Below are 9,854 nucleotides of genomic sequence, written 5' to 3'. Positions count from 1 at the left end.
CTTTCTCTCACTCTCAATCTCGAAATTTCCTCCAAGAATACTCATATTCCATCCAAGAACAATCTATTATACTCAAATCTTCATCCCTCTTGAAGCATTCATCAAGGTATGTTGTTAAAAGTTTCAAATTCATACAAGAAACAAATTAAATCCACCAAAATATCTAAAACTCATTTTTTTCATAAACCTGATTTTTCTCAGAATACCATCAATAAAATAAGAAGTTCTGGAAATTTTCAGAAAATAACTTTTTTTTATTGAATTATCATAATTATTTCAATAAAGTAGGGCAATAATTCACATAAAACACTTGTTGCATTCAATAAATTCTGAGAAAATTCTGGGATGACATGTATACTGATTAAACATGATATATGAAGTTTCATGCATTTATATTACTGTTTACTATTATTTATGATTTTATTGATTAATTAATAATGAAATATATAAAAATACTTCCCCTAGTCACAAATATCTGAAACTTATACACTGAGCTCTACATCATGTTATAAAACTATGGTTAATTTTATAGATTTTTTGAGAATCATTTACTATTTTTCCTGAATTTTGTGTTGTTTAATCATTAAAATATTAAATAAATACTAAAACAGTTCAGAAAAATATACAAATTTTACAGTAATTCATATTGTATGAAATAATGATTTTCTAATAATTTCATAATTTTTCAATACTGTTTACTATTTAAAACTATTTTCCTAAGTATTTAAGCATGTAAAAAATGCATTTTAATGATTATTTCATATAAATAATTGTTAAAATCTGTAAATAATTATAATTGGGCAAGGTATTATTTTAATAAGAAATTATTAAAATCTGGCCTAAATTGAAAATATAAATTAATTATGCAAAGTAAGTAATTCAATTTAAAATTCATTTAACAAATAAATACCTTAATATTATAATCAAAATGAATTATTGTTAATTCATCTAATATAAGAATACGTGTCTAATTATTTGTATTAATACTTCATTCTTGTTTAGCAGTTCCTAAACCAAAACTATTAATTATATTAGGTTCTACGCCATTTTGACCCGAATCGTCTATCGTACGACACACGCATTTCATTTTGGGACTAAAGTGAGTAATCTACCCCATACTTTATAATTTTCAATACTTTTGGGGTGTATCATGTGGTTCTAATATATTCCAACTTCATTTTATTGTTTTATCACAATTGAGACATTGTTGGGACATTTATACGTGAATCATTAATTGTATAACTATTGTTTGTTTACGCTACATGTACTTGTAGTGCATTACCATTTTTAGTCTAATCTCCATGACTATGCCCGTATTCTTGAGGTACGTTATGGACAATAATAGCGCTATTGGGTTGACCACCCCGCCTTGGGACGCTAAGGTGATTGATCGCACGTGGTTGAGTGTGTATGATGATTAGATGCTCCATCCTATATATATTTATATATATATATATATATATATATACATATGTATATATAGGGTGAGGACTTATTGTTGTTGTTATCATTTGTTAATCAATTTTTGATTTATAAACCGTTATCTCAAATACAATTGTTTGCCGACTTCAAAAGAAAACAAATTTCCAATTATAAAGGTTTCAACTTCACAATTTTCTCTACTAAAATTAGATTACTCACCAACTCTCGTAGTTGACCTGTTTTTACCCATGATGCAGATTTGAAGAATGAAGTTGATGAAAAATAGGTTGTGCCTTAGAAATCCACAAGACTATTTAAATTTGATGTAATAAATGTTGTTCATATTTGGATTTGTATTTGTATGTTGTGGATCTTGTTTGCATACTTAGTACTTAATTGAATCTAATCATATTATAACATAGTTGTAATGAGACTTTGAACAATATATTACGCCTCGATCGATTCCGACAAGGATCGGGGTGTGACAGATTGGTATCAGAGCCCTTGACTATAGGGAATTAGGTTAATTGCCTTGACCTAGTCTATAGCCTCTAGGGTCCTCTCGTATGCTAGTTTATAAAATGCACACACAACTGTATGCAATTCGCACTTAGAAAATCCTAGGAATACCTTTGTGTGTTAATTGCTCCCTTATGTGCATACATATTACTCCTGACACTTATATGTGTGCATACACTTGTGAATATTCTCCACTTTCTCTGAAAATCACACACATACTCAAGTTGTTTAACAAAATGTATATACATATATGTATTCCTTAGAGCTCATAGGAAATTCAAAGTCATCCACTCTAGTTGGGTAGGATCATAGTAATGGACGCATAGTAACTGGAAGGGGGAGGTGCCGGTAGCCCGAAAGTCCTGACTAGGTAAGCATTCGTATACATCCCAATCAACCGAGGGACCAGTTTGCTTATCTGGGGACCAAAGGCGAGAGTTCCCAAACCTATAGGCCAAAACGCGTCATTCACATTACTTTTGAGCCATCAAAATACCCGACCTTATCAAACGTATCCGAAAGGATACACTCCAAAATGGCCAACTCATTGGACTATTAAGTTCCCTAATGGGCCTAGAAGTGGGAAAGAAATGTGAAAACTTAGTTTTGTGGGGGCCCACACAAGTGCTACATGTTTCACATTTAGTAACCATGGAAAGCCCAAAAGGTGCCCAACACTCCTAACCATGGCCCAACAAGTGTTTTACAATTATTTTACCCAACAATGTCTAAAAAAAAAAAAAAAAAAAAAAAAAAAAAAAAAAAACTTTATTTCCCTAATCAATTTACAAATAACTCACAAGTCCATATGTGTGTTTCTCATAGTTGACATGTTCCTTGTTTGGTTGTGGACTTAGGGTAGACTCATTAGGATCAACAGTCTAATAAAATTTTAATTACACATAACTGGGGGCATGTCGAGTGAATCTTAGGAGTGGATCAGACATGGAACAAATCACAAGATTATAATCAAGTTATTCCTACTAAATTCATAAGTCTATTTATATAGACCTCTGGTATAAAGTCGTCAGCGTAGTCGTGTCGGCAATCTAGAATATAGCTAAATACATAATACAAACTATAATACCCAAATTATACAAAATTTTCTGCATAAAAAATCAATAGACAAACACAATGAAACTAAAAAAGGTATCAATCTATCAAGAGAAAAACACATACAATGTAGATTAAAATCCACTGATTATAACAAAATGGCTAAAAGAAAAGGTAAGGACTAAGGATTGTTAAGTCCTCTCTTCTTATAAATAGCTTTGAAGCAAGCTTGCCTAAGCTTCTTTGTTCTTTCTGTCAATTCCATACCTGGCAATTTCTCCATCATCTTCTTGTGCCCTGCTAACGTCTCTACCTCCTCCTTTAATCCCAACTCCTATTTTTTTAGGTAGATGCAATATATTTTTCGTGTGAGTTCATAAAATTTACAATGAGTTAAGTTTATGTAAATATAAATCAGAAATCGTAGTAAAACAATTGATTCGATGTGGCATATGCCTAGGGCCTATGTTTAGGTTATAAAGAAACTAATAATTAAAATTTTAGAAAATACCAAAACTACTTTGGTTACCAAGTGCATGCATACATGCATGAGTAATGTATAGAAGGTTATTATCGTAGTTTACCTTGGCATTTTGAATGAGGGATTGAAGGCTCTTAAGTTTTCTATGAGGCCATCTGTTTATGTTTAGCTCTCTGCATCTTTTCTTCAACAATGTTGACCCTATCCCTAGTTCCTTTGCTGCCATGATTATCGGCATCTCAAAATACTTCGATATCTCTTCAAACTCCAATGGTCTCAATCTATTTGCCACCTTCCGGTCACCGTGATCAGTGGTGGCAGCACTAGAACTACCTATAGCCTCACCACCGGATTTACAATCTTCACTGAAACTAACCAATGGTAAATTACCATCCTCCCAACAATCCCATAAGCTGATATCTTCAAGGGGGTCTTCAAGGGGATCAAGATCATGAAACTCATTTCTAGAAATGATGTTTTGATCTTTGTTAAGTACTGTGGAAACATTCTGATCGAGCACTTCATGCGATTTTTCCGACAACTCGAAATCCTGATGGTTGAGCAGGTCACCACTGCAAAAATCAAACCATGTTTTGATCAATATAAACAAAATCACTTTTCTATGCGAAAGATGGTGTAATGAGTGACATTTATATATACCTGAACAGATCCTGATGATCAAAGTACTGAAACCGATCGAGGTCATCTATGGGGTTTTGATGATCTGCAGGCGGATTCATTTGTGAGGGAGAAGTTAAAGAGTCGCGGTAAGAATGTGCTGATTTATATAAGGGAAGTGGGAGAAGTAACGAATAACAAATAAAGAGGAAATGAATGGTCTTTGAGCCGTTACCTTCTTCTGTGATGATTTATATAAGGTAAGTGGGAGGAGTAATAAATAAAAAATAAAGAGGAAATGAATGGTCTTTGAGCCGTAACCTTCTTCTTCAATTCACACACATATACGTATATGTTGCTGCAAATTAGGACTTTTGTGCCTCATGCATTTAATGCATCACATGCCTACTGCATATTCTTGACTTTGAAGCTACGTACCAGTTTCGAATTTCCCCAGTAGCACACTTTTCATTAGAAAGTACTCCAAGTCTTCACACATGCAAATTATGACTTGAGTGTCGCTATAGGTAACTAATAAAACTTTATTTTTTTAACCCCTTAAATATCAGTACAAGCATCTAACATCGACATTTAAATTCTAAATTTCTTTTTATTTCTAAAACTAGCATCTATTCAAGTCTATAAACCATGAATCTTGGGAACACGGCAAAACCCAAATAAGTCTTATCATCTATGTAAAAACTCAGGGTTTTTACCAGTGAATCTATCAGTAGCGGAGCTTGAACAATTAACTTGGGGGAGGGGGGCCGAAAATATTATAAACTGAAATTAACAAAAAAAAAATTCAAAATCAAAATCAAAATTTGAACAATAACCAATAACTCATTTAACAATAACCAAATCTATAAGTTCATAACTTATAAATCAAATTGGAAAATCGCCAAATCACAAATGACAGCCAAATTAAAAAGAAACTCAGTAAGACAGTAGTAACGCATAAATAGGCAACGGATTGACTGAAAACAGCAGCAGCAGTGCAATACGCCAACACCAACAATCAACAATCTTACAATCAGAAAAGAAAGAACAGCTGAACAGGATATGGGTCTCGGGATTACATACCTGATTTCTGTGAAGTGTGAATAGGGATTTGGGCATTAGGCGATGGCGATTGGAGAGAGTGAGACCAGGCGACTGACTTGGCGAGACAGCGAGAAACGAACAGCAGGCGAGATAGGCAGCGAATTGGGCAAATAGGGATGAATCGATTTTGATTTCTTGATACCGGGCTTGGTAACACTTGCCTATAACCCAAGTGGGGTAACAAAGTGGATGTTCATTTGAGTTGGCCCAGTAGGCAATGTGGGCCTGAAGAGCCGAGGCATGCTATCTATCCACTGTCGAGAGAGAAGAGTTTTTGCAGCTCTGTGAAGCCAGCCTGACGCATTGCCTCTTTCTCTAAGACCCAAGCCTAAGCTCAAGCCACATGAATCAACTCTCGACTTGGATCGGGCAAGAGTATTGGACCATTCTGATTAGGAATCGGGAGGGGCCAAAGCCCAAGTTTGAAGATAGCAGGCTTATAACAATTTTATTTTGAACTACAATTCCTACTCCTGGCCCCAATAATACTACGCCCCTGGAATCTATGATGGCTATTGTAAACGTTATGGTCATATATCATTAAGATTCTATGGACTTAGAATGTGTGATATACGACTAGTTTACGCCAATCGACTATAAAAGAACTAGTAGGACTTATAATGCAAATTTCGTCAAAATTTGTTGAAACATTCGTAATGATGGAACTCGCTAACTACGTTATAAAATATTCATAGTGGTAATACCAAGGATAAAACAGGGAGTATAAAAGCACACATAGAATACTCTATCATCCCAAAACAATAAACTCCTTTTAAATTGACTCAGTTCAAGTTACAATAAGAAATTTCCAAGGTCGTCATGTGACATCAGGAGGGTTGTTCCTCACCATAATCAATTTCTTGTACTATGCAAAGTTTTCCACATCTTTTTCCAAACTCTTGAAGTCCCAATCAAAATGCAAATTTCGGGACGAAATTCCCTCTAACGAGGGGATGATGTGACAACCATCAAATTTCGGTCAAGTCAAAGTCAAACAAAGTCAACTAGTCAAACCGGTCAACTCCATTAACCCTTGTATGATAGGGTTTACGTTATGTAATCACTGTACAATTCACTATTTTAATGAGAAAACATCATTTGGAAAGTTCATGTGTTTGATTTTCCTTAGCCTTAACAGTGCTAAACAATGAACCAAAGCGATAAAACACTATTGCACAATCATCGGGATTGTGTAGGACACTAAATCATGGCTTAACGGGGTCTATGGACCTTGCGTTGCGAAGCCGGACACTCAAAAAGATCACAAACGAAACCTCTCTCAATCTCATTCAAACCCTACTCAAGATTACTTGACGCTAATAGGATCAAAACCCATACACTACGATATAAATTGACGTTAATAGCAACATAGTATAGTACAACGTTATAACTATAATCAAATACAATTATGATACCATATTAAAATCAAATCAAAGTATAATGCTCTAATTAAATTAAAAGAATCAAACTTGAATGCTATAATTAAACTTCAAATCAAAGTAGATTGTTATAATCAAATCATAACCTATCTTTTATAAAACTCCATTTTTATAAACTTTACATTAAATTTTATAAAACACTATTTTTATAAACTTTACTTTAAATTTTATAAAACTCTTATATTAATTATGTAAAAGATGCTTGTGTTAGTGGGAAATTATGAAGACCACCAAAAGCAAAAAGATTATTCCCATGGTCTCCCACTCACACCTCCCATCCACTTTCCTTTCATTTTTCTCCCAACACATTATTCTCTTCACCACTTAAACCTTCTCTATTCTTTCTCTCACTCTCAATCTCGAAATTTCCTCCAAGAATACTCATATTCCATCCAAGAACAATCTATTATACTCAAATCTTCATCCCTCTTGAAGCATTCATCAAGGTATGTTGTTAAAAGTTTCAAATTCATACAAGAAACAAATTAAATCCACCAAAATATCTAAAACTCATTTTTTTCATAAACCTGATTTTTCTCAGAATACCATCAATAAAATAAGAAGTTCTGGAAATTTTCAGAAAATAACTTTTTTTTTATTGAATTATCATAATTATTTCAATAAAGTAGGGCAATAATTCACATAAAATACTTGTTGCATTCAATAAATTCTGAGAAAATTCTGGGATGACATGTATACTGATTAAACATGATATATGAAGTTTCATGCATTTATATTACTGTTTACTATTATTTATGATTTTATTGATTAATTAATAATGAAATATATAAAAAATACTTCCCCTAGTCACAAATATCTGAAACTTATACACTGAGCTCTACATCATGTTATAAAACTATGGTTAATTTTACAGATTTTTTGAGAATCATTTACTATTTTTCCCGAATTTTGTGTTGTTTAATCATTAAAATATTAAATAAATACTAAAACAGTTCAGAAAAATATACAAATTTTACAGTAATTCATATTGTATGAAATAATGATTTTCTAATAATTTCATAATTTTTCAATACTGTTTACTATTTAAAACTATTTTCCTAAGTATTTAAGCATGTAAAAAATGCATTTTAATGATTATTTCATATAAATAATTGTTAAAATCTGTAAATAATTATAATTGGGCAAGGTATTATTTTAATAAGAAATTATTAAAATCTGGCCTAAATTGAAAATATAAATTAATTATGCAAAGTAAGTAATTCAATTTAAAATTCATTTAACAAATAAATACCTTAATATTATAATCAAAATGAATTATTGTTAATTCATCTAATATAAGAATACGTGTCTAATTATTTGTATTAATACTCCATTCTTGTTTAGCAGTTCCTAAACCAAAACTATTAATTATATTAGGTTCTACGCCATTTTGACCCGAATCGTCTATCGTACGACACACGCATTTCATTTTGGGACTAAAGTGAGTAATCTACCCCATACTTTATAATTTTCAATACTTTTGGGGTGTATCATGTGGTTCTAATATATTCCAACTTCATTTTATTGTTTTATCACAATTGAGACATTGTTGGGACATTTATACGTGAATCATTAATTGTATAACTATTGTTTGTTTACGCTACATGTACTTGTAGTGCATTACCATTTTTAGTCTAATCTCCATGACTATGCCCGTATTCTTGAGGTACGTTATGGACAATAATAGCGCTATTGGGTTGACCACCCCGCCTTGGGACGCTAAGGTGATTGATCGCACGTGGTTGAGTGTGTATGATGATTAGATGCTCCATCCTATATATATTTATATATATATATATATATATATATATATATATATATATATATATATACATATGTATATATAGGGTGAGGACTTATTGTTGTTGTTATCATTTGTTAATCAATTTTTGATTTATAAACCGTTATCTCAAATACAATTGTTTGCCGACTTCAAAAGAAAACAAATTTCCAATTATAAAGGTTTCAACTTCACAATTTTCTCTACTAAAATTAGATTACTCACCAACTCTCGTAGTTGACCTGTTTTTACCCATGATGCAGATTTGAAGAATGAAGTTGATGAAAAATAGGTTGTGCCTTAGAAATCCACAAGACTATTTAAATTTGATGTAATAAATGTTGTTCATATTTGGATTTGTATTTGTATGTTGTGGATCTTGTTTGCATACTTAGTACTTAATTGAATCTAATCATATTATAACATAGTTGTAATGAGACTTTGAACAATATATCACGCCTCGATCGATTCCGACAAGGATCGGGGTGTGACAAGTTGATCACGGTTGTTTTTGATAAAGCACCTGCAGCCAAAGACATGTAGGAATTGAAGGGTTTTGAGCATTCTAACACTCCTAAGGTATACATGCAACACTAGAAACCTTGGATCTATGTTTTACTAAGATACATGCAAATTTGATTTTCCAAGGTTCTTAACCTAACTAGCATGGCATGGGGAACTTTGAAACATAAAATCTAGTAGGAGAACATACCTTTCTTGTTGCTTGGATTCCTTGAGAACCTTGTGAGCCTAGCACCTCAAATGTGATGCCTCAAATGTTTCACACAACACCACAACTCTTGGAATAACTTTGAGAGAAATACACTATCACTCAAAATCGGCTAGCCCTCTTGTTCTACACATAGTGCCGATTTTGGTAGCCCATGGGGTCCTTTTATAGTTGTGTCACAAGTAGGGTTACAACATGTAAACCCTAATTGACATGGCTTTTCATATTCCATGATCCATGGGTTCATAACCTCCGTGGACTATCCATGGAGCACCTTATGGGTTTTAGCCCAATTCAATAAACCATGGATCATTAGCCCACTATAAAAGAATGGATGATTTACACAATCAACCCCATATATTTAATTAGTCTCCTTTTGATCACCAAATTAATTCTAGATCAAAACTAATTAAATAATATTATTAATATATTAGAACTTATAATATATTAATAAACCATAAGTGTCCTTTCTCTCATTTAGTCTATCCAAGTGTTGCAATGCCATGCAACCCAAATGGACCATGTCAACCGGGTCAAGTACATTCCATAAATAGTTATGAACTTAGACACCTAATCCAACAGTCTCCCACTTGGATAAGTCTAATAACTATAACTGCAAGAATGACTTCAGGAACCGATCAACAATCGTAGCTCTTTCAAGGTCTCGCGGAACTGAGATGATGATGATACGCCATTTAAGATAAGTGA

The 9,854-nt window shown here is 32.7% G+C and overlaps 2 long non-coding RNA genes across 2 annotated transcripts; both read left to right on the top strand.

Annotated features, from left to right (window-relative positions):
• On the top strand, window positions 1–1,809 carry LOC145129910 (uncharacterized). Its single transcript, XR_013717715.1, has 3 exons — window positions 1–106; window positions 1,036–1,099; window positions 1,680–1,809. It is a non-coding gene; the product is annotated as an uncharacterized LOC145129910 (long non-coding RNA).
• Window positions 1,810–6,976: 5,167 nt separating this feature from the next.
• On the top strand, window positions 6,977–8,809 carry LOC145129911 (uncharacterized). Its single transcript, XR_013717716.1, has 3 exons — window positions 6,977–7,082; window positions 8,014–8,077; window positions 8,680–8,809. It is a non-coding gene; the product is annotated as an uncharacterized LOC145129911 (long non-coding RNA).
• The last annotated feature ends 1,045 nt before the right edge of the window (window positions 8,810–9,854 follow it).

This window comes from Lactuca virosa, chromosome 8 (genome assembly GCF_052849685.1).
Source record: "Lactuca virosa cultivar CGN04683 chromosome 8, Lactuca_virosa_CGN04683_v6, whole genome shotgun sequence".
In the NCBI taxonomy this organism is placed as follows: domain Eukaryota; kingdom Viridiplantae; phylum Streptophyta; class Magnoliopsida; order Asterales; family Asteraceae; genus Lactuca; species Lactuca virosa.
Note: the sequence above shows the minus strand (reverse complement) of the source record. Positions and strands in the feature narration are given on the sequence as shown.